General features: G+C 46.1%; 1 pseudogene across 1 annotated transcript; it reads left to right on the top strand.

The window, feature by feature from the left end:
- The first annotated feature begins 388 nt into the window (after positions 1 to 388).
- LOC311612079 (RNA-binding protein 3-like) lies at positions 389 to 1,368 on the top strand (annotated as a pseudogene). The gene has a single exon. The product of its transcript is annotated as an RNA-binding protein 3-like (transcript).
- Positions 1,369 to 23,708: the final 22,340 nt, after the last annotated feature.

Genomic DNA, 23,708 nt, shown 5'->3' with positions numbered 1-23,708 from the left:
TCAGATTTTTTATTCACTTGATTTTTAGATTCACTTGTTGATAGACATGTATTTGTTGTCACTCCAAAAATATGAAGATTGTGTATAGAGCCTCTGGGACAACTTCAAACGTACCAACATCTGAATTATGGTGGTGATAGAAAAGGAGAGAGAGCAAGATATTGAAAACCTATTTGAAGAAATAGTGACAGAAAACTTCCCCCACCTGATGAAAGAAATAGACTTACAAGTCCAGGAAGCACAGAGAACCGCAAAGAGCTTCACAGACAAGAAAAAGCTAAAGGAATTCATCACCACCAAACCAGGATTATATGAAATGCTGAAGGGTATTCTTTAAGAAGAAGAAGAGGAAAAAGGTAAAGATAAAAATTATGAGGCCAGTCGCTCTGCTCCTTGGCGGAAACTGTTCTTACAGCCCTTTTCCTGAACTTCTAGGACTCGAATTCCTTGCCATGTCTTCTGAAGAAGGGAAGCTCTTCGTTGGAGGGCTCAACTTCAACACCGACGAGCAGGCTCTGGAAGATCATTTCAGCAGCTCCGGGCCCATCTCTGAGGTGGTCGTTGTCAAGGACCGGGAGACTCAGCGATCCCGGGGTTTTGGCTTCTTTACTTTCACCAACCCGGAGCATGCGTCCGATGCCATGAGAGCCATGAACGGGGTCTCTGGATGGTCGCCAGATCCGCGTGGACCATGCTGGCAAGTCGGCCCGGGGCGAGGCGGTGGCTTTGGAGGGCGTGGCCGCAGCTACTCTAGAGGTGGTGGAGACCAGGGCTATGGGAGTGGCAGGTATGACAGTCAGCCTGGAGGCTATGGATATGGATATGGAAGATCCAGAGACTATGGTGGCAGCCCGGGTGGCTATGACCGCTACTCAGGAGAAAATTACAGAGACAATTATGACAACTGAGAGGAGGCATGCCACACCTAATGTAGGTACACAAACACAAGGAATAAAACTTCTGATCCAGGATCGTCCTTCCAAATGGCTGTATTTATAAAGAGTTTTGGAGCGGCACTGAAACATCTGTTTTAGTATGCTAACTTCTATTTTTTAATTGAGCTCCCAAGGTAGCTTGCTAAAGACCTTTTAGAAAGCTCCATGTGTTTTTATTTTTTTTCTCTCCCGTTTAAAGATAAATTCTGGAACATTTATAGTCTGGAATATTTCCTTTTACCCATTTTTTTTGAAAGTTTGGGCTCTCAGGAATGGTCTTGACCAAAAAATGTTTGGCCAGACTGTTTTCCCCCCCACCCAGATATAATGTGCATCTAAGAGACGTTTTTTAAAACTTGTATACAGTGTTTATCATTGTTAAAAAGCAATTTCCAAATATAATTGCAATAAATCAAGGACCTGAAAAAAAAAATTATGAGGCCAGAGAAAGTTTGAAGGTTCATCTGACCATGGAAAGCATTATTAATGTGATTATTAATGTGAAGCTTGACAGTCACTAATTGCCAGGAAATGATCTTCCTATCCTGGAACAAATTGGGAGGAAGAGGAACTGCAGCAACCAAAGCATCAGTGCCTTGAGAGACCACCATCGAAAGTCAAAACACCACCTTAGGGTCAGTGCTGCTTGACAAACAACAACACAAAAGTGCTTTTGAAGTTTATAAAGTTCTATGGATGTAGAGCATTCAAAACGGGCTTGAGTAAATGGTGGAGTTTGAACTGGGCCTTGAAGAACAGATAAATTCTGAGAAGGTAGAGAGGAAAGGTTAATATACATGAGGGGATAGCAAGAATACGGTTGTCTCATTATGAATCTGGATTGCATACCATGGAAACTATTTCTAAATAAACATTACAAGTGACTTACAAGTTAGGTTGTACATCAGATGACTTCAAATGATCCTGATGAACTAATTAATGAGTCATAATTGGCTATCTACTAGGCACCGACATCACACAGGTCTCCACTTTTTGCCATGTACTGTGCTCATTACCCAGGACATCACTGTGAGAAAAAATAACCATGTGTCCACCCTTGGCATAATGAAGGCAACAGTCTTTATTCAGAAACCCACAGATGCATAAGAGACAGAAAAATTACCAGCCTGTAGCACCACTTGTGAACAGAACAGACAGCACGTTAATTTAAGATGAGTAACCCAAAGCTCCTGTCCACCACCCAGCACAGCAAGGTCTCCTGTGGCAGTTTTCTGAAAAGTGGTTGTACTTAATGTGACAGAGGAGGAAGACGGTGATTCCAGGGGGTTAAGTAATAGAGACTCCGATTTTAGTCCAGTGGCTTTCTGTTACAATTACAAATGCCACAAACTTAGATTGGCCTTTGCTTCAGATAGAAATTTACTCAAAGAATAAATTACTGCAGGCCCAGGAGACTCTAAGGCAGTTCCTGCACCGAATTTTCTCCAACTTGAAGGTTCAGTCATACCACGCTCTTCTTATATACCTGAACGAATAAGCATTGATGATCCTGTACAAAGAGGTGTGCCATCAAGACATTTCAACAAGTTGCCGAAACTGGTTTGGCTCAGTGGTAGAGTGTCGGTCTGTGGACTGAAAGGTCCCAGGTTCGATTCTGGTCAAGGGCATGTACGTTGGTCGCGGGCACATCCCCAGTGGGGGGAAGGGGGAGGGAGTGCAGGAGGCGGCTGTTCAGTGTTTCTCTCTCATCGACGTTTCTGGCTCTCTATCTCTCTCCCTTTCTCTCTGTAAAAAATCAATAAAATATATTTTTAAAAAGACATTTCAACAAGTAAATAATATGACCTCTGCTCTAAAATGATTGGATGTTCATCTATCATTGGTCTTTGGATGGATCGTATTATTTCTAAAGTCTCCCTACCAATTCTTACCTGAAAGCTCCTTTGTTTAATATTCCTTTTCAGCCTTATCAAATCAAGGGGAAATTTGAAACATTTGGCTTTCTCGAGCATCTTTTAAATGCTCAACAGTCTATATCAAATTAGCATTCAGCATCATTTCTGTGAAACCTTAAATTAAGACTTGATTTTAATTACCTCTCAATTACATCCTGTGTCACTCCTGTGAGTTAGATATTTTAAAGGAAGTGAAGTTGCTGGGGAAAATTTGATTTTAAAACGCAATATGACAACTTTAGACTCAACTTCTGTTGCAATTATGAAGTGGTTCTTCAAAACAAGGCGCCTTCATAATTTGTTTTCTTTTTCTGATTACATATCTCTCACCTGTCACCTCAAATTTCCACATGTATCGATGCCTTTTTCAAAACCAGTAGATAGGAAACAACCAGGAGGCCCCACATAGAACTAGACAAAGCCAAAGCACAAGCATTCTCTGCATTATTGTTTGTGCATGGTTGTAAATACCTTGAAACAGTTTGAAAAAATTTATAAATGTTAACAGTTTAGATTTTTATGGATTTACTAGAGGCCCAGTGCACAAATTTGTGCACCTTGAAAGGAACTGTGGGCCCCAAAGCTGCAGTGGACACAGGGGCGGGTCTGGGCCCATCCTCCTCAACCCTGCCCGGCCCCTCCAGGTTAGCCCCCAGTCCCCTGTTTGTTGGCAGCCCCATTCCCACGTGTGGCCAGCACCAGCCCCCTTGCACCTGCTGATGGCAGGAAGCCATTGAGGACAGCACCATCAGCTGGTGCGAGTGGAAGCTGCTGTCTTGATCACCCCTCAGGAGCAGGGGGAGTTGAAAAAGCCCTGAGAGGTGATTGGGGCAGGAAGCTGCACTGGTACCTGCTGACAGCACTAAGTGATCAGGGCAGGTGCTGGGCGCTGGCAGCAGGTACAAGTGGGGCCAGTGCCGGCAATAGGTGTGAGCACCTGGTGGGACCGCAGGGCATGGGAGCAAAGAATTTTCCAGAGGCTCGCCCTAATGACAGCGACTGGTACCCTACCTTGGTCTGGCACACCCACTCACCTGTTCCATTGTTCCGCTACAGCAGATGCCCACCATGTTTCACACTCTGCTACCTGCTGCTGATGCCTGCCATGTCCACGTGTGCCCCCTGGTGGTCTGCCACATCATAGCGACTGGTTGTTCAGCTGTTCCACTGTTCAGTCTATTTGCATATTAGGATTTTATATATGTAGATAACCTGGTCACTCCTGCTACTGGCTTTGGAAGTTGTTTCAGTGAACAAAGGCTCCTGCTAGCACTTAAACATTTTCTTAATGAAGCAAATACACATAAACAATAATGAAGATGAAGATGATGATGGTGAGTTGGTGATTACATTTATCAATACCTACTGTGCTCCAGGTGCAGTTATAGGCATGTTATGTGTATTAGTTAATCTAACCCACATCCACTTTTGAAGAAAGATTCCATTTTCTCCACCACTTTATAGAAGAGAAACCAAGGCACATAGGTTTCATGGCAAGTGAGAAATAGGACTCAAATTCTAATTCTGTTAGTGGGGTCCCCAAAATTGTTTTGAACCTCGATATTATTAGAAATATCATTGATTTCTGTCTTGGAAATAAAGAGAGGACTTTCTCACACCACTTTCCCCACTTTGAATAGGAAGACTAACTACTTTAAACTAAACTCAAAATGGGTAAAAGACTTTAATGTAAGTCATGACACCAAAATATCCTAGAAAAAACCATAGGCAGCAAAAGCTCAAACATCTCTCATAGCAATACGTTTGCCAATACATCTTCAAAGACAAGAGAAACTAAAGGAAAAAATAAACAAATGGGACTATATCAAAATAAAAAGTGTCTTCACAGCAAAAGAAACCATCAACAAAATGAAACAGGAGCCCACTGAAAGACAGAACATATTTGGTAATGATACATCTGATAAAGGGTTAATATCCAAAATATATAAGGAACTCATACAACTTAACAAAAGGAAGACAAACAATCCAATTAAAAAATGGGCAAAGGACCTAAAGAGATACTTCTCCAAATTAGACGTATAGATGTCCAAGAGAAATATGAAAAAAATGCTCAAGTCACTGATCAGCAGAGAAATGCAAATTAAAACGACAATGAGGTAACATCTCATCTGAACTCCTGGAAGGAACGTGTCAGCTGGAACCCACCTCTTTAACAAAATGGGTAAGGATGCCAGAGGAGGGAACAGGAGTGGAAGAAAAAGAGAAATGAGTCCCTCCTACAAAGAACTCTGAGAAGGAGCAAATAATAATAGGACCATCAGTGTCACCATGCTTTTTTTTAATATAATGAATAAATTGTTCCAGAAAATAAAAACCCAAAGCAAAAACACATGAACTCTGGAGAGAAATGGCAGGAAAACAGAATAAGGAAGGTCAAACTGGCTGAGAAGAAGTGGGGAAAGACAGCGCCATCATAGGGATGAAGCAAACAAGGGAAAGTACATGGAAGTCAAAATGGGGAAAAGGAAGCAAAATGAGATGAAATGAGCAAGTTAAGTGATTGGAGAGAAAAATCAGACATGTGGAGGAGAAATAAGATTTCGATATGTGGTATGCAACCTGGCTACGGTGGCTCGATGGTTGAGCATCAACCTATGCCAGAAGATCACTGTTCAATTCCTGATCAGGGCACATGCCTGGGTTGCAGGCTAGATCCCTGGGGGGGGGGGGGGGGTGCAGAAGGCAGCCCGATGTTTCTCATCATTGATGTTTTTCCCTCTCCCTTCCTCTCTGAAATCAATAAAAATATATTTTAAAAAAAGATTTCAATATATACAAAATTTATATTAATTAAAAAAAACTTAACGTGGAGAAAAAGGAACCCTCTTGTACTGCTGGTGGGAATGCAGACTGGTGCAACCAATGTGGAGAACAGTATGGAGCTTCCTCAAAAAACTGAAAATGGAACTCCCATTTGACCCAGTAATCCCACTCCTAGGAATATATCCCAAGAAACTAGAAACACCAATCAGAAAGGATATATGCACCCCTATGTTCATAGCAGCACAAATAGCTAGGATTTGGAAACAGCCTAGGTGCCCATCAGCAGATGATTGGATAAAAAAAACTATGGTACATCTACACAATGGAATATTATGCTCCCATAAAAAAGAAGGAATTCTCATCATTTGCAGCAGCCTGGATGGAATTAGAGAACATCATGCTGAGTGAAATAAGCCAGTCAATGAAAGAGAAACACCACATGATCTCACTTATTTATGGATAATAAAGAACATTATAAACTGATGAACCAAAAGATAGATATAGAGACAGTAAAGCAACAAGCAGACTGTCAAATTACAGTGGGGAGGGGAGGGAGATCTGGGGAAGATAAGAGATCAACTGAAGGACGTGTATACATGCATATAAGTACAACCAATGGACACAAAACTCTGGGGAGGGCAGGCATGTATGGGAGGGGGGGCAATGGTATATGTACACAGATAATAATTTAATTTAAAAAATTTAATAAATAAATAAATAAATAAATAAAACAATGTAATGGTAGAAATGGTTTAAGAAAATTACCCAGAAGTTTAGAAATACTTAAACATGTGGGTCACAAGACACTGGATGTCTCAGATAAAAATGCCCAGAAAATGTGCGACATGAAGGAATTTCCAGCTAAGCTCCTGATTGTCGTACCTTCTGGAGCTGGAGGTAGTAAGGAACAGGAGTCATTTAAAGATGATAAGCTCAGCACTTTCTTACACTGGAAATCTGAAAATAATGAAAAGGATAAACATAAGAACTAAGAAAAGAGGGTCAGGGGTGGAGCAATGGGAATATTTGCATAGTGTGAACAATAAAACATTAAATAGCAAAGAAATCGCTTTACTATTAATTAAAATCAGGTATGGAAAGAAAAGATGTAAAGTGGGAAAACCTAGAAAATATCATTATTTTATCAATGACAATAATTAATTCAATAGACCCTCCATTAATAAATAATTGCAAATTATGCAAAAGAGCAGAACAAATTCACACTATATTGTAACTGTCCAAAAACACACACAAAAAAAACACTTTTTTTCTTCTTCTCTAAGTCATCCTCTCTCAAAGATAAAATACATCAATAGTTATTGAATAGCCTTATCCAGAAACATTAAGTAAGGTTTACAAACTAGTAAATAACCCTTAAAATAAAGAGAAATCTGTAAAAGCTAGGGCTCATGTACTTGGCACAGAGAAAGCTGGGTGTCATTGTTAAAGGATCTTACAGACCCAGTTTCCTCCCCTTCTAAAACGTCTAGACCAGCCATAAATTCTACACAGCATTCATATATTTTAAATGATCCTAAGTCTGTATTCTAAAAAATATTTTTATGGAAGTCTCCCTTCTCCTTTACTTAAAAGGGAAGTCAGATTCTGTTTTCACAAATTCTCTTGTCAGTTCCTCCAAGCAAGGTATCCCTGTATAAAATGTGCATGTTTCCCTCACCAATGTGAGGTGTGGAGGCAAAGTATTATAGAGTAGTAGTTACTTCCTCATTTGTGTTTACATTTTAATTGAGGTTCCAAATCCTCACAACGTGTTACAGGCACTGCCTCCATGCATTGTCTTAGCAGAGGGGCTACCGCTGTTTAAAAACCACGTGTCAGTCCATGCTCAGTTACCTGAGCTAATGTATTCTAGAAATAGAGTCCATTCTGGCCTGAAGAGCTAGATCCAGATTTTTCCTGCTGTTTCTAAAATTAAACAGAAAGAGCACCTTGGCCTTCATTCATGAGTCTTCAGGCGACTTTCTTTCCTTCAGGACGAGGCTGAGCTGTCTTTAATGAAAGATGCTCTTTGCTGGTGGAAATCTCCAGAAAAGGAGAGCAGCCCGGCCCTTCTGCTCCTGACAATGAAGAGAGAGTATGCTGTTTCCATCTATTCTCTTCTTACTGATGCTTTAACCACTAATGAATCCACTAGTAAAATCATGGCTTTTTAATTTAGGATTTAATGTTTATTTCTTTCCTTTTCTCTCTTTTCTCTGCCTCCTTTTACCTGTTTCCTCACTGGTCTCCTCTGCAAAATGACCTTGGTAAGAAGTGATGAAGGCAAATAGCAGAAGGCCAGACTGGTTCCAGAGAAGAAAGCTGTTGTCTGGCATCCTGAGCAGGCTCAACAGCAATTCGTGAGCCTTGAACTTGGTGAGTTCTGTCCTTGGGGCTCAGCCTGTGGTGCAGGGAGTGGGGGGGGGGGGGACAGGGGGCATTAATATGTTTAAAGATGGGGCATGTCCCACTTTGGGACCCATCTGTTTGTGGCAGGCTAAACAGTGACAGAGATTGCAAGAACATCCCAGCAGCTCCAAGAATTCTTAATCTTGGGGATTCTTCTAGCTCTCCCTCTCAGGGCATCAGCCACCATAAACTCTAAGCTAGTGAGAGTTCTTGTCCTCCTGTCTGTAATGTGACCGTGGTTACTGATGACTTAGTTTGCCATGAAATGACAAGGGCAGTAAGCCAGGAATAGGGAAACTCAGATAAACAGCCAACTAGTAGATCATATATTCCTTAAACCAAGGACACTTAAGAATGGGTGATTTGCATTTTGTCAGAGGATAAGTGGCTTGTGTCAGGCTACTCAGGGAGAAGATGGGAAAAGGTCTTTCCTGTTTTTGCCCAGGAAGCTGGCATATTGTGTTTTGTAGGAAGGACAAAATTGTGTGTCATTTGCATTATAATCAAATCCATAAATGTGTCATTCTTGAGCAGTGGTTGGCAAACTCATTAGCCAACAGAGTGGCAAACCGAGGCTCGTGAGTTCTAGAGACAGACACTGTTTTGTTATAATGCATTTTAAAAAGTGTTACATCTTCTGAGAGATCCATGGAAGGGAGAGGCAGGGGAGATCAGGAAAAACAAAAATTGATTATGGGACTGGAGGTCTTAAAGCAATTTGGTAGACTGTATTTTCCTTCTACCTGATCCCTCCAGAATTTGTCAATTCTTAATGAATGAACCATGGTAATATGTTTCTTTGTATGAATTAAATAAGACCAGTTTCCAATGGTGGTTTTATTAACCAAAACTTTGACTGGAGTGTCATGTCTAAGAGAGTCATGTCTGGGCTCTGGATGTCACCAGAGGACTTGAAGCCTATAAGAGTGCCTGGGAGAAAACCTGGTGCCTCGATTGGTCACATGGTAGCCCTGAAAATGGATGACACTGGAGCATTGGGCCCATATCTGGCCACCTCTGGTTGTCGGTTGGAGTGGGAGAGGAGCAGTGAGAGTGCCTCTGCATCCCTGCCCACCCCTCTCGCACTACACAGCGAGGAGTAGGAGAACCAGGGCAGTGAGCCTTGAAGCCTAAGGCTCTGGCCCAGGTGGAGCCACAGCAGGTGCTGAGGAATTTTCCCAAATCTGCAGGTATTTTAACAGGCAGGCCTGATGGCAGCTGGATGGCTTTGCTTCTCTGCCCTGAGGGGCTCATTGAGACTCAATCATGAAATTCCAGCAAAGCAAATTTTAAAGAGCCTGTGTGGTCATTGCTATCCTTATAGTGTTTATGCAAATTTCTAGGCCAAATTGAAACTAGACTTAATGAATTGGATAAATTGGTCTTAATAGGACTCTTTAATAAAAATAAGGGTGACTTTGGGGAGAAAAGTTATATTTCAATAGGGAATTGGTAGAACTGAAATGTGTTTTTTTCCTTCCACGGGACCATTTGTTGTAACTCTTGCTGTTCTAAGATTTGAAATTTTATAACACAGTTTGTCTCCACCAGGTTACAATCCTACTTGTACTCAGGGAATGCCACCTCTAGACACCTCCTTCTGTGCCCAGGCCTCATCGTCCCTCTTGCAGAGAGCAAGGATCTCTTGGCTCTGAGAGAGAACCTCCATCTCTCCTCAGCATGAAGCAATTTCAGAAGAGACTGCATGGCCCTCTTCCCTGAGAGAATTCAGAGCCAAGATCCTTGAGGGGATGTGGTGGCAGTTAGACAGACATAAGCAGAGCAAGGATGATGGGCCAACTAGAGGAGAAATGGACAGGATCCTGAGACATGCTTCTCACCATTCCAACTGCTCTGAAGCTGTCAGTGGAGGAACCTGTGTAGACTCTCTCTCCCTCTCACTTCCTGTAAGAAAGCCAACAGGTTTTAGCACAGCTAGTGAAGATAGGATAAATTAGCAGGGGTAAAGGGGGGAGATCAAGCAAAGGACTTGTATGCATGCATATAAACCTAACCAATGGACACAGACACCAGGAGGGTGAGGGCATGAATAGGAAGATGGGGAGGCAATGGAGAGATAAAGACACATATGGAGCCATGGTCATTCCAAATCCTTTAATTAAGTCCCCTTTTTGCATAAAATAGTTTGGGATTTTCTTATATGAAATCAGAAGAACATTGAGTAATTTAAAAATGATAAAAGTCTCTAATACACCCATATCAGGTTTATTTCTAGTTTGTAATCATTTTCTGAAAACCTATTGCAGCCAGCCTTCCCTTTTATCACTTGGCTGTTTTATTTTTTTAAGTTTTCTTTTTCAATTACAGTTGACAGTCAATATTGTTCTGCATTAGTTTGGGGGTACAGCACAGCAGTTAGACAAGCATAGACTTACAAAGCGTCCCCTATACTTTAAGGACCCACCGGACCCCAAACACAGTTCTCACAATGTTATTGACTCTCCCTGTGCTGTGCTTTACACTGCTTGGCTTTTAACTAAAACTGTTAGAAATTCCGTAATTTGGCTTAATGCTCTTACTTTACTAGCTCTTTACAAGTTACTTTGTCTAGAAGTTATTAAAAGGTATTTTCGGGGCTGGGGGGAGAGTCTCTTTAGGAACATAAATATGTAAAGCAAGTTTTAGAATGGAGATTTTTATTTTAGATTACAAAAAATGCTATTAATTTTTTTCCTTTCCATCAAAAGGTGTCTACCTTTCTAGCTATTGAAACTGGGTTGGACAGGGACGTGACTGGCACGGTGGGGCAGCCATGCTGCCCAGACCAGAGAGAACCTGTGTCCAGAGGCTTGATTTCGTGCTGCACTTGGTACCTGAGACCCCGGGTGAGGTGGGGAGTGACGGCACATAAAGAGAACTGAGGAGGTGAGAACGGAGGTCACATAGACGAGTCCTTGTTGGAAACACAGTGCACATGGGACATCATGTTTGCGGCTGCTCAGCCGTTCAGGAAAAGAATGACAATTAGTGAATATACAGGGAGACGGAGAGGGAACAGACGCAGTGAAAGTAAAATGTGATCCAACTGGGGACCTTAATGAAGCAGATACTGATTTCTCTGTAGTGTGCTTGTCACTTTTCTGGAAGTTTTTAATTATTTTAAAATAAGTTGTTGTTTTTATTTCTAACAAGGGTGTGGGGAGATTCAAGATGAGGGAGATTTACAAATCAATTTCAGAACTTAAGTTCAATGAAACCTGTGATTTCTTTGATATCAAGAAGAATATGGACAACATCATTCACACAAGTGTTCTGCTGGGCGCCTGACGGCCTCCTGGGGGTGGGCTTCCCCCACCCACTCACTCTGGCCTAGCCAGCTGGATTCCAGATGCATCGCTCACCACCTCCTCTGGCCAACCCCGAAGTTATCACAGAGTAAAGCCTGCTCCAGGGCTCAGGCAGCCGGTGTGAACGAGAAGGAAGAAGGAAGGACAGGGAGCAGCAGGAAGAATCAGAGAAAGGAATGACTCATGCATGTACTAAGCATAGGGAAGTTAAAGGAGTGATAGCACCTTAATAAAGCAGGAATTAAGAAGATAAATTTGTTTTTAAGTAGATTGATCAGAAAGCGATCACAGGACATTCCACATTAAAACCCCAGCAGACTGTAGGAATCTGGGCTCACACCTTCAGGTGAAATGGATCCTGGCTTCTTACTAAAGAACTAAGAATACTCATTCTCAGGAGATTCTCAAATTGCTCTATATTACAGGTATCCCTCAGACCTAAGAAGTGAAGTAAAGCTTTCCCCGCTGGTCAGTGCGAGTGTTGGAAAGCCACGGCATCCTCACATGGGGTCAAGGACCAATATATTTGCTTCACACACATTGGCGTCTGAGATACACATTGAGATAACCAGCAGCTATTATCATAAACCAACAATCACGTTCATTGGCAGTTGGGTGTATTTTTCGTCAGGACTAAGAACGTCTTGGTATAGCTCAGAAATTCCTAAAGCATTAGGTTCAGATCATTGATAAATTTAGAATAGAGGGTAAAATCCAGAGAAAATCAGCTTAACCAGGGAACTAATTGTACATAGACAACCTTCTTTAAGAAATGCACGTCTAATCCCCTTACATAACAGTAGACCATACTGTCCAATTAACCAAAGTGCTTTCAATTAGCTCACTGGATGATAAAAGATCAATAATAAACAATGATAGTCCATAAGTGGAACTAAACACTGAAGCATGCCTATTAAATTAGGGGGGGTAATGAAAAGAATGAAGAAACTTCATAGTTACCCCCAATATTCATGTGACAAGTTCATCATGACCGGATTACTGTTTGTGAAATGCTAACATAAGGATTTTTTTCAAAACATTTATTCTATTAGTCACAGTCTAAGCCGATATAGCATTCATTAGTCACAGATGCCACGAGTTAGTAACAATCTCCTGAAGGCATTTTCACCCTTCATGTCTGTTCCGTTCACTGCTCAGACATTTTAATTATAAATTGAAATCAATAAGCATTTCTGCATGCTGAAATACTATATTTAAAATCACTTGAGTTTCATGTCAGCTGAGTTGCATTACATTCAGCCCCATTACACCTGCAGGTGACTGGGAACATCTGAATAGTCTAAATTTGTCATCTCATAAAATCACACCGGCAAGTGCTTCTAAATACGGCGCTGCATGGTTTGTGATGGAGATGTTGCTAAGAATGAGTCGCTATAAATCCACTTGGTAAGATCATTCCATGTCATCAACTCAAGCAAATAAATACATTTGGAAGTCTCATTGGATACTCATTTTTGGAACTTAGTGTTTTGCTAAAATTAACATTAAATAAGTGTCTTTGGTCCTTTGTGGCTCATATTTAGTTTAAAGGAAGTTGTGTCTGTACAGAACTTCCTAGTTCTTGTTGATATTCACCAGTGATTTATGAAGCTGGCCGCGGGCCGCTGCTCGCTGGGATACGGTGACTCACGGGGCTACGCTTTGGTGTCTGGAATGTCCCAGGGGTGCGGGGTCTCCAGGAGTCCTGCCTCCTCGAAGCCTCCGCTTTGCTCTCCGTCTGCTGTGCCCTGAGCCCAGGCACACTGGGCCACCTGCTCGTCTAAGCTGGAGGACAGTGCTCCCCACTCCCATGGCGAGGCCCAGTGCTAATTGTTCACACCTCTTCTCTCTCAAGAACCCATGTGCCCCTGGGCATGTGATGATCATCTCTGTGTGCCTACGGCATACGGCAAAGCAGCTAACAGTAAAACCCCGAGTGTTAGGAGATTACGTGCTTTCGTAAGCAGAGTGCGTTGAATTTGGTGCCCTTCAGAAACATACTTTGTGTTACCATTAATTAATAAATGTTTGCTGAGCAGATGTATCCAGGAGCCTGTGTAACCTTCCCAGCCCCTCCGGCCTGAGAGGCTGCCTCTGCCCCTGCCCCTGCCCCTGCCCCTGCCCCTGCCTCTGCCCCTGCCTCTGCCTCTGCCTCACAGCCCGGCGTCCCTCCATCTGGCAGTTGGAAGGCTTTTCATGCATCCCCTGCCCGGCCTTACACCTTCGGAGGGTCAGTGGCCAGGCTTTCATCCCCCTGCAGTTAGCCTCCTCCCTCCCACCCCCCAGGCCTGGGAAACAGCCGCTCACTGTTTTATGTTATTGTTTGAGGTTATCTGCTATCAATGCCCATTATAACTCAGTGGTTACTCTTTTCCTATTAATATTCAGGTTTTGAAAACTTAACTCTGGAGGATCTCAAAGAGGAATGTAAACGTTGCTTTCTTTAGTAGTCTTAGGGGGAATGTGCCCTTAGCCGGTTTTCTAGTTTGTTTCCAATAGTCTGCCAGCAAAAGAGAGAGCTGCAGCCCATGCCACTTCCAGAACAGAGAAAACCATGGTTCCAGGAGTACTGGAAAGTTTTCTGCATGTCTACATTCCTGTGATTGGGAATTGGACCCATGACCCTATAGTGGGAGGGCTGCCGCTCTAGCCACTGAGCACACCAACCAGGGCGCTTGAATCTTTTCTTTTCTTTTTAAATATTTTTTATTGATTTTGTACAGAGAGGAAGGGAGAGAGTTAGAGAGTTAGAAACATCCATGAGAGAGAGTCATCGATCAGCTGCCTCTTGCACACCCCCTACTGGGGATGTGCCCGCAACCAAGGTACATGCCCTTGACCGGAATCGAACCCGGGACCTTTCAGTCCCCAAGACAACGCTCTATCCATTGAGCCAAACCAGTTTCGGCTCTTTTCTATAACTGGAAAGCTAATACCTATTTGTAAACTTAACATAAAACGTAAACATCCGATTGCAGAAAAGCCTTGATGGGCTGGACAGTTCTGAGACTGCTGCTAGCCCAGGGGCGGACACGACCCTCCAGCGCTTCCCGGAGGTCACAGGCCGCAGAGACAGAGGTGCCCTGGTCCCTCCGTGGTTCTGGGTCTTCAGACAGTGAAGGCTGCCGGCACATTGCGAGGGGCTGCTAGAGCACCGCCCATGCCTGCGTGGGACCCACTCCAGCCCAACCATGCCCTCGGCAGAGGGATTTGGGCACAGATGGGCCGAGGAGACAGTGTGAGATCACAGGGGAGAAGCCAGGCAGGGCCTTGCCTCGTGGCCTCAGGGGAACCAGCCCTGCAGACACTGGCTCTCAGGCATCAGCCTCCAGCTCTGTGAGAAACACATTTCCATTTAGTCTCTGGCCCCTGGTGCTGGCTGAGCAGCCAGCAAAGGGGTGCGCCCCTGCTTACGTCTGGTATAGGCTCCTCAGCCTGGGGGGCATTTGGGCGCCTCGGAGGGGGAAGCCACAGGTCTCACTTTTCCTCCCGTTTCTAAGAAGCCCATTAATCCAATCAAATGATAAAACACAGAGGCCTGGAAAAAGAGAAAACTCGGAAACAGTAGCTGCTTCCCACGCAGGACTGGAGCTGAGCCTTGGGAGGGAGTGCCTGCTGCTTTAGAATGTAGGGCTTTGTGCACACTCTATATTTTTTATCATTTGCATGTGTTACTTTGATTAACATGAGATAGATGAAGATGGATAATGAGAAAGAAAAAAAATACACCAATGGGCAATTTGGTCATATTTAGTTCAGATCACATTTAGTTCAGATCAAGGATAATGTTTTATTCAATCCTCTACTTATAAATATTCTCAGGGCATTTTGACGCTCTCAAGTTCACGAACACAGATCAGATTGCCCAGGCAGACGTGGCCTGCTGCTCTTAAGCCGAAGCCCTGACTATCTAAGAGTTGCCTCCAGGAATTACCCTCAACAAAATCGGATTAAACAACTAATTGGCTTGTCTCATGATGAAAAAAAAAACAGAGAGCATTTCTCTGCCTGAAGACAGGGTCAGAAGAATAGAAGTCCAAGTTGCTGACAATGAAATTCAACAAGGTGCAGCCGAGAGGAGGGGACCATGAAAATAAACAAGTTCCCAATCCCGGAAGCCTGCCTCCTCTGCCCAGGACACAGGTATGCTCCTCACATCCCTGGCCCGGCTTTATTCTCAGCACTGGGGCTCAGTGCACGAATCCATGCACCTTGAAAGGAACTGTGAGCTGAAAGGGTGTGGTGGACACAGGGTGGGTCTCAGCCCATCCTCCCCACCTTGTCTGTCCACCCCGGTCCCCTGTCTGCAGCAGCCCCGCTCCCGCTGCCACCATTCCCGCACGCTGACTGTGCTGGCCCCCTTGCACCCGCTGATGGCACAGAGTGATTGGGGCTGACGCCAGCAGCGGATGCAAGCAGGGCCAGCCCCGGATGCAAGCAGGGCCAGCCCCGTAAGTGGGTACAAGTGGCGGCTGCTGCCCTGATCGCCCCTCAGGAGAAAGGAGAGGCAGAGAAGTCCTCAGGGGCAATCAGGGATGGCAGCTGCCACTCGCACCTGCTGATGACACTGAGCGATCAGGACCAGTGTCGGGTGCTGGCAGCTGCCATGTGAATGGCGACTCCAATGCCAGTAGTAGGTATGAGTGGGGCCAGCGCCAGTAGCAGGTGCAAGCACCCAGTGGGACCATGGTGCTGGAGCAGGGCAGGAGGGGGGGGAAGAATTTTCAGTAACCACCAGAGACTCACACCAATGACAGCAACCAGTGCCCTGCCATGGTCTGGCATCCCACTCACCTGCCCAGCATCCCACCACCGCCCACCATGTTCCACGCTCTGCTGCCTGCTGCTGACACCAGCCATGTTGCACTGGCGCCCCCTGGTAGTCAGCACACGTCATAGCAACCAATTGTTAGATTATATATAGACTACAGGCCTGGTGTACAAAATTCATGCATGGGGCGGGGGGGGGGGGGGGGGGGGGGGGGGGGCGGGGGACGGCGGGTCCCTCAGCCCAGCCTGCACCCTCTTGCAATTCGGGAAGGGCAGGAGATGTTTGATTGCCAGTTTAGGCCCATCAGTCAGACTTTCCTCTCGCAATCCCAGACTGCTGGCTCCTAACTGCTCACCTGCCTGCCTGTCTGCCTAATTACCCCTAACATCTCTGTCTGACTGCCCCATCACTCCTAACCATTTGTCTGTCTGCCTGATCACCCCTAACCACCTTTGCCTGTCTACCTGATCGCCCCTAACCACTCACCTGCCTGCCTGATTGCCCCTAGCTGCTCGCCTGCTTGCTTTATAGCCCCTAACCACTCACCTGCCTGCCTGATTCCCCTAGCTGCTAGCCTGCCTGATCACCCCTAACCACCTGTGCATCAGCCCCTGCTGCCCCGGCTTCATTTGGAATGACATCCAGAAGGTCGTTCAGCTGTCCAGTCTAATTAGCATATTACACTTTTATTATTTTAGATTCCTCATCCAGTTATGGGTCTGCCAGACCCTATGGTACATAAGACTGCACCACACTGCACCCACCACCATCTGGGTCTGTCTTGGGATTTATGTATACTGTATAAATTTGCTCTAAAACATAATAAATGTTCAGAAGACTATACTGGGGTTTGGAAAACCAAGTAAGACTTCTCATTATTGATTTCACTTCTGCCATCATCCAAATAAAATCATCTCATGTATGTGAACTTGGCTGTATGATTTAGTCTCAACAGAAAACCTCAAACACCCTGGTCTTACAAACTACGACAGGTCGGGAACTTCTCGCAACCAGGCATTCTCAGTCGGGAGCAGCTGTCCCAAAGCCTTGGCAATGTCGGCAGACACTTGGTTGTCCAGCTCAGGCCCAGGGATGTTCCTTCCACTTAGTGGGTCAGACTAGAGACACTAAACTTCTAGAATGTACACATAAATTACCCAGTTCTCTCTGGGCAGAGGGCCCTGCTCTCAACAGAGCTTGTTGTAAATACTAAGTCTAGTCATTGAAAAATGAGAGAAGTCCTGCGTGGTATCCTTGTTAGCGAAGGAAAGACATGCACATAAAGTTGATGGCAGGGACTTCCCAGGTGGCTATTATGATTATTATCATTAGTGTTAGGGTCTCCAAAAGAGGAACACATGAAGCAAAAGGGAGGTGAAGAATTATGAATTTATTAGCACATCTGGATACCGGATGGGCTGAGCCTCAAAATGGTGCCAGCACCCTGTGACAGGGAGTCAGAGGTTTTTAAGGACTTTGGCAAGCTTTTTCTAGGTGGAGAACTCTCTGTGCGGGTCTGGATTCTGGGAAACTCTGGAGGGGAGAGATAATGGTCTTAGCAAGTGGAATGTGATCTAAGCAAGTGGAATGTCCCTTGTGAAGTGGCCTAATGGTCATTTCCCCGGGGAGGGGGTACAATTCAATTATTTGATCAGACCAAACAGTCCAGCCTTTTGTTTTATGGAATAGGGACAAAGGTCATATCTTCTGTATTTACTTCCTGCTGAGAGGGGATGTCGAGATCACAGGGGCATGGATTTTGATAGCAGTGGGCTGGACAAGGGATTTCCCAAAAAAACTGGTTGGTGAAGGCTCAAAAGCAGTCCTGTTGAGTGACTGGGAGGTAAAAGCTAGTCCTGATGCTGCCACAGCATCACTTGTCTGGTTTTGCTGCTTTTCTGGGCCTGGAGCTGAAATACAACTGAGGCCTAGATGTTATCTTCAGGGAGGAAAAGATCAGTGGTCTAAGTTGCCTGACTAGAGGTTGTGAGACTGAAGGACCAGACGTGGGAGGAAGGTGTGCCTGGGAGGGCAGCAGCCTCCTGCCAGAGGGGGCGTGCCTGTGGCAGCACTGCAAAGGCGTGAGGGGACTGATCTTTCATCCTGGGCAGGAATGAGGGTTTTCACTGTGTCATAAACAAAGGATCAATTCTAGGGATTGGTTCGATGATGGAATGAAAAACTGCTTGTATCTTACATTCAACTTTATCTTTATGAGGCATAGTCACGTACAATCTATTTTGCTTCTCAAAGGAAGAAAACAAAAGCGAAAGGACACCTCTCAAAGCCACGCTGACTTCCATCCCATCTGAAGAGGCTCATCTCAGAGCCCCAGGTCAGAGCCCTTACCCCCACCCCAGAGCCCCAGGTCAGAGCCCCCACCCCCACCCCAGAGCTCCAGGTCAGAGCCCTCACCCCCACCCCAGAGCCCCAGGTCAGAGCCCCCACCCCCACCCCAGAGCTCCAGGTCAGAGCCTCCTCCTCTACCCCAGAGCCCCAGGTTAGCACCCTCCACCCCCAACCCCAGAGTCCAGGTCAGAGCCCCAGGTCAGAGCCCACCCCCCACCCGACCCCAGAGCCCAGATCAGAGCCCAGGTCAGAGCCCAGGTCAGTGCTGGGCGTGGTAAACAATAGGAAGACCCGCACGCTTCCCTGAACTCTGGGTCTGGGCAGGGGTCCTGGGCCAGGCACCCTCCAAGGACCAGGCCGGAGGCTGTTTGAAATCTGAATATTCGTGAAAACATCCTTTCTTCACTCAGTCAGAGATACTGTTACATTTAATTGAGGAGGAACCTTGGTTTACAGCATTGCTTTCAGGTGTGCAGCACGTAAGTCAGCACTGTGAGCTCTCTCCACTCGCCACCCCCGCCCACCTTCCTCATGTCCACAGGCCAGTGACCCCTCCTCAACACACCTCCCTCTGCACCCACCCACCTGGCGTATGCACCTAGGAGGTACTTTGTTTGTTTTGTTAGTTCATTTGTTATTTTTTTGTTTCATGCACCACATCCTATCTAATAAAAGAGTAATATGCAAATTAACTATCACTCCCCTACACTCACAAGCCATGCCCACAATCCAATCAGGATTGAATATGCAAATAAGCCCAACCAAGATGGCTACAGCCACAGAGAGCAAGAGGGAGGCTTGGGTTTCCCCGGCAATGGAGGAAGCCAAGTTTTCTGCACACCCAGCCCAGGCCTCCACTCAAGGCTACAAAGTTTTAATGATAGAAGATAAATAAATCCCAACAGAAATTGCTGTCACCAGGGAGCAAGCAGAAGGTTTGTGGACACTCCAGGCTACACAGTTTCAATTGTAGAAGGTAAATAAATTCCAATACCAGGGCCTCTGCTTGTGTCGCCAGGGGGCGTGGCTGGCCTGCAAACCACCACAGGCCCCTTGTCCAAGCCACCCCATGCCCCAAGGGACCCCTCACTCTGATCTGGGACACCCTTCAGGCAAACCAGCTGGCCCCCACCAGGCCTCTATCCTATCTAATAAAAGAGTAATATGCAAATTGGCCATCACTCCAACACACAAGATGGCTGCCCCCATGTGGACACAAGATGGCCACCACAAGATGGCCAGCAGGAGAGGGCAGTTGGGAGGGACCAGGCTGCAAGGGCGGGCAGTTGGGGGCAATCAAGCCTGCAGGGGAGGGCAGTGAGGGGTGACCAGACTGGTAAAGGAGGGAAGTTGGGGGTGACCAGGCCTGCAGGGAAGGGCAGTTAGGAGGTGGGGGGGGGGGGGTTACCCAAGCCTGTGGGGGAGAGCAGTTGGGGCAACCAGACCTATAGGAGAGGGCAGTTAGGGGTGACCAAGCCTGAAAAGAAGGGCAATTAAGGGCAAACATGCTGGCAGGGGAGTGGTTAGGGGGTGATCAGGCTGGCAGGCAGAAGCAGTTAGGGGCAACCAGGAAGGCAGGCAGGTGAGCAGCTGGAAGCCAGCAGTCCTGGATTGTCAGAGGGATGTCTGTCTGCCCTTTAGGTGTTCCAGATTGAAGAGGGTGCAGGCTGGGCTAAGAGATATCCCCCTCCCCTGTGCATGAATTTCATGCACGGGGCCTCTAGTATAACATAAACTGAAATCAGGCAGTCTTTGCCCTTTTCTATCTGACATATGTCACTTAGCATAATATTCTCACTATCCACCCATGTTGTCACAAATGGAAATAACTCATCTTTTTATGGCTGAGTAATATACCATTTTTATATGTGCCACCTCTTCTTTATCCAATCATCTGTCAGTGGACACTTATGTTAGGTAGTCATTGGAAATCATGCTGCAATGAGCATAGGGGTGTATATAGTTTTACAAATTAGTATTTTCATATTTGGAGTATATGCCCAGAAGAAGACTTGCTGGACCATATGGTAGGATATTCTTAATTTTTAAAGAACCTCCATACTTCTGAAACTGGTTTGGCTCAGTGCATAGAGCATCGGTCTGTGGACTGAAAGGTCCCAAGTTCAATTCTGGTCAAGGGCATGTACATTGGTTGCTGGCAAATCCCCGATAGGGGGTGAGCAGGAGACAGCTGGTCGCTGTTTCTCTCTCATCGATGTTTCTAGCTCTCTATCCCTCTCCCTTTCTCTCTGTGAAAAAAAATCAATAATATATATTGATTTTTTTTTTTTTTTTAAAGAACCTCCATACTGTTTTCCATCCCCTCCCCACCAAATAGGTGCTTTTCATCACCTACCATGTGCTATGTACTGCCTGCAGTGGTGGATGACATGCCAATCTGTGTTGATGTGGGCTTGTAAGGAACAGTGCTGTTTCCGATGAGGGTTATAAACGGTAACACAGACAGACTGCACCTGTGTGAAGGCTGTGCTCACACCTCTTCTCTCCTGCCTGTAAACGCTCTCATCGGAAACTGCGTCTGCCCTAAGGGGTCCACTCTTGTGTCTACGTTGTGACTCCTGGTCCGTCCCAGCCAGTCCCTTTTAAAGGCCTGCCCAGTGGTGTCCACGTGGCACTGACACACACCTGTGTCCTGCATCACAGGAAGTGTGTCTGAAGCTGAACTTGCTGCATAGCTTCAAAAATCTCCCTCTCCTGAGGGTTGCTGTTCCTGCTCCTGCCACTTCCTCAGCATTCCAAGCTTGAACCCTCATTCCTGGTCTCCTCCTCTCCTTCGGTTACCCTGTGAAGGAGATCAGTCCCCAAACCTTTAGTCCTGGCCTCCAGCCCACTCCATTCCTGTCCTGCACCACCTGTGCTGCCTGCCAGGAGCTCAGCCGGCCTGCTCCTACTCCCTCTGCGTGGTTTTTACAGGGGACTCTGTTCACCCATCCCTCCCCTTTTCATGCAGCCCAGACACTGAGCAGGTGACTAACCACCACAGTGATCTCAGTCTCTGCTCAGCCCAAGGGCCTCCATACTGCTTCAGACAAAATCTAACTGCCCTGGCCTGCCTGCAGGCCCCATGCAGTCCCTGCAGCCCTAGGATGAACACTGCTCCGTGGCCAGAAAAATGCCAAAAAGACAGAGCGTCGCTGGGATGGAATCTACTGTTGTTAAATATAAAGCAGATTAGTGTCAAAAAACCAAAGTAAATGGCTTTGCACCTCACCTGTCAGACAAAATCTGCACACAATGATTTTTAAGGGGTTTCTGTTTTTATCAGAACAAACTTTCAAACTGAAGCAAACTGCATTTACTAGCCAAAACTTCTCTAAGAATAAAACTAAGAAATACAAGCAGCATCCTATCTAATAAAAGAGTAATATGCAAAGTAACCATCACTCCAACACACAAGATGGCTGCCCCCATGTGGTCAAAGATGGCTGCCCCCATGTGGTCAAAGATGGCTTCCCCCATGTGGATACAAGATGACCAGCAGGGGAGGGAAGTAGAGAGGGACCAGGCCTGCAAGGATGGGCAGTTGTGGGGGACCCAGGCCTGCTGGGGAGGGCAGTTAGGGGCAAACAGGCTGGCAGGGGAGCAGTTAGGCATCAATCAGGCTGGCAGGGGAGTGGTTAGGGGCAATCAGGAAGTCAGGAAGGCGAGCAGTTGGGAGCCAACAGTCCTGGATTTCAGAGGGATGTCTGACTGCCTGTTCAGGCCTGATCCTACCAGGATCATGCCAATCGGGCAGTTGGACATCCCTCAAGGTGTCCCAGATTGCAGAGGGTGCAGGCTTGGCTGAGAATCATACACCCCCTGTGCACGAATTCCGTGCACCGGGCCTCTAGTCCTATAAAATAAAAGTGTTCTGGACAAGCCCACGTGCCCTTGGCGCTTTAAGAATCAGAAAGTCCACCCGCGCCTCCAGGCCAGTGGTCGGCAAACTCATCAGTCCACAGAGCCAAATATCAACAGCACAACGATTGAAATTTCTTTGAAGAGCCAAATTTTTTAAACTTAAACTTATTCTAATGCCATTTCTTCAACATAGACTCGCCCAGGCCGTGGTATTTTGTGGAAGAGCCACACTCAAGAAGCCAAAGAGCTGCATGTGGCTCACGAGCCGCAGTTTGCCAACCACAGCTCCAGGTCATCTGACAGGCTACCAAGATATAATAAAATATCAAGTGCAACCAAAGTGATATAATTTAAATTATCCTAAGAACATTCTATATTCTGGCAGCAACAAAATTAGCCACGAGCTGAGTCAGCCATGCCATCTTGGGCGCCAGAAAATGATCGTTAATCATTGGCTTCTGACAGTGTTCATTCCTCCCGCTAGCTGCTGCTCTCCCCACAGGATGGACTGATGGCTCACCGAGCGAGGGCTCAGGCTGTCCGTCCACTCCTCCGGGCCAGCGGCAGGCGCGGCCTCTCACACGGGAGCTTGTTCTGGACAAGCCCACGTGCCCTTGGCGCTTTAAAAATCAGAAAGTCCGCCTGCGCCAAAATCGGTCTGGCTCAGTGGATAGAGCGTCAGTCTGAGGACTGAAAGGTCCCAGGTTTGGTTCTGGTCAAGGGCATGTACCTTGGTTGCCGGCACATCCCCGGTGGGGGGTGTGCAGGAGGCAGCTGGTGGATGTATCTCTCTCACCTATGTTTCTAGCTCTCTATCCCTCTCCCTTCCTCTCTGTGAAAAATCAAATATATATATATATATATATATATATATATATATATATATATATATATATATATATATATATATATATATAAAGAAAGTCCGCCTGTGATGGCATTACCACACCAAACACTGCAACCGGCGGCTCTCTTTCCGGTCTTCTCTTTAAAACCCACCCAACAGCCAGCGAACCAGCGCCTACTTCACAACTTGTCCCAAGTGGGTTCTTTCTGAACCCCTTTTCCAGCAGTTACTTAGTGCCCGATGGAAAGTGGAGGGCTGGCCTTCGCATCACTTCCCTCCTGGGGAGGAGAGGGGAGCGTGCCTGGCCCCTGCCTGTGTCCCCACGCAGCTGCTGCTGGCAGGCTGTGTGGGAGGGGGTCCCAGGGCTGGGTGAGGCCAGGCTCAGCGGGGCTGTGGGTGCGGCTCTCGCGCCCTCCCTCACAGCAGCCTCCTCAGACACTGGGGTTCCGGTTTCGCTGCTGCCATGGCACACACCGCGGGGCACTGGACCCAGTGGGCTGAGGAGGAGACTGAGGCTGCCGCAGC

Source organism: Pipistrellus hanaki (genome assembly GCF_964339955.1).
Source record: "Pipistrellus hanaki genome assembly, chromosome: 17".
In the NCBI taxonomy this organism is placed as follows: domain Eukaryota; kingdom Metazoa; phylum Chordata; class Mammalia; order Chiroptera; family Vespertilionidae; genus Pipistrellus; species Pipistrellus hanaki.
Note: the sequence above shows the minus strand (reverse complement) of the source record. Positions and strands in the feature narration are given on the sequence as shown.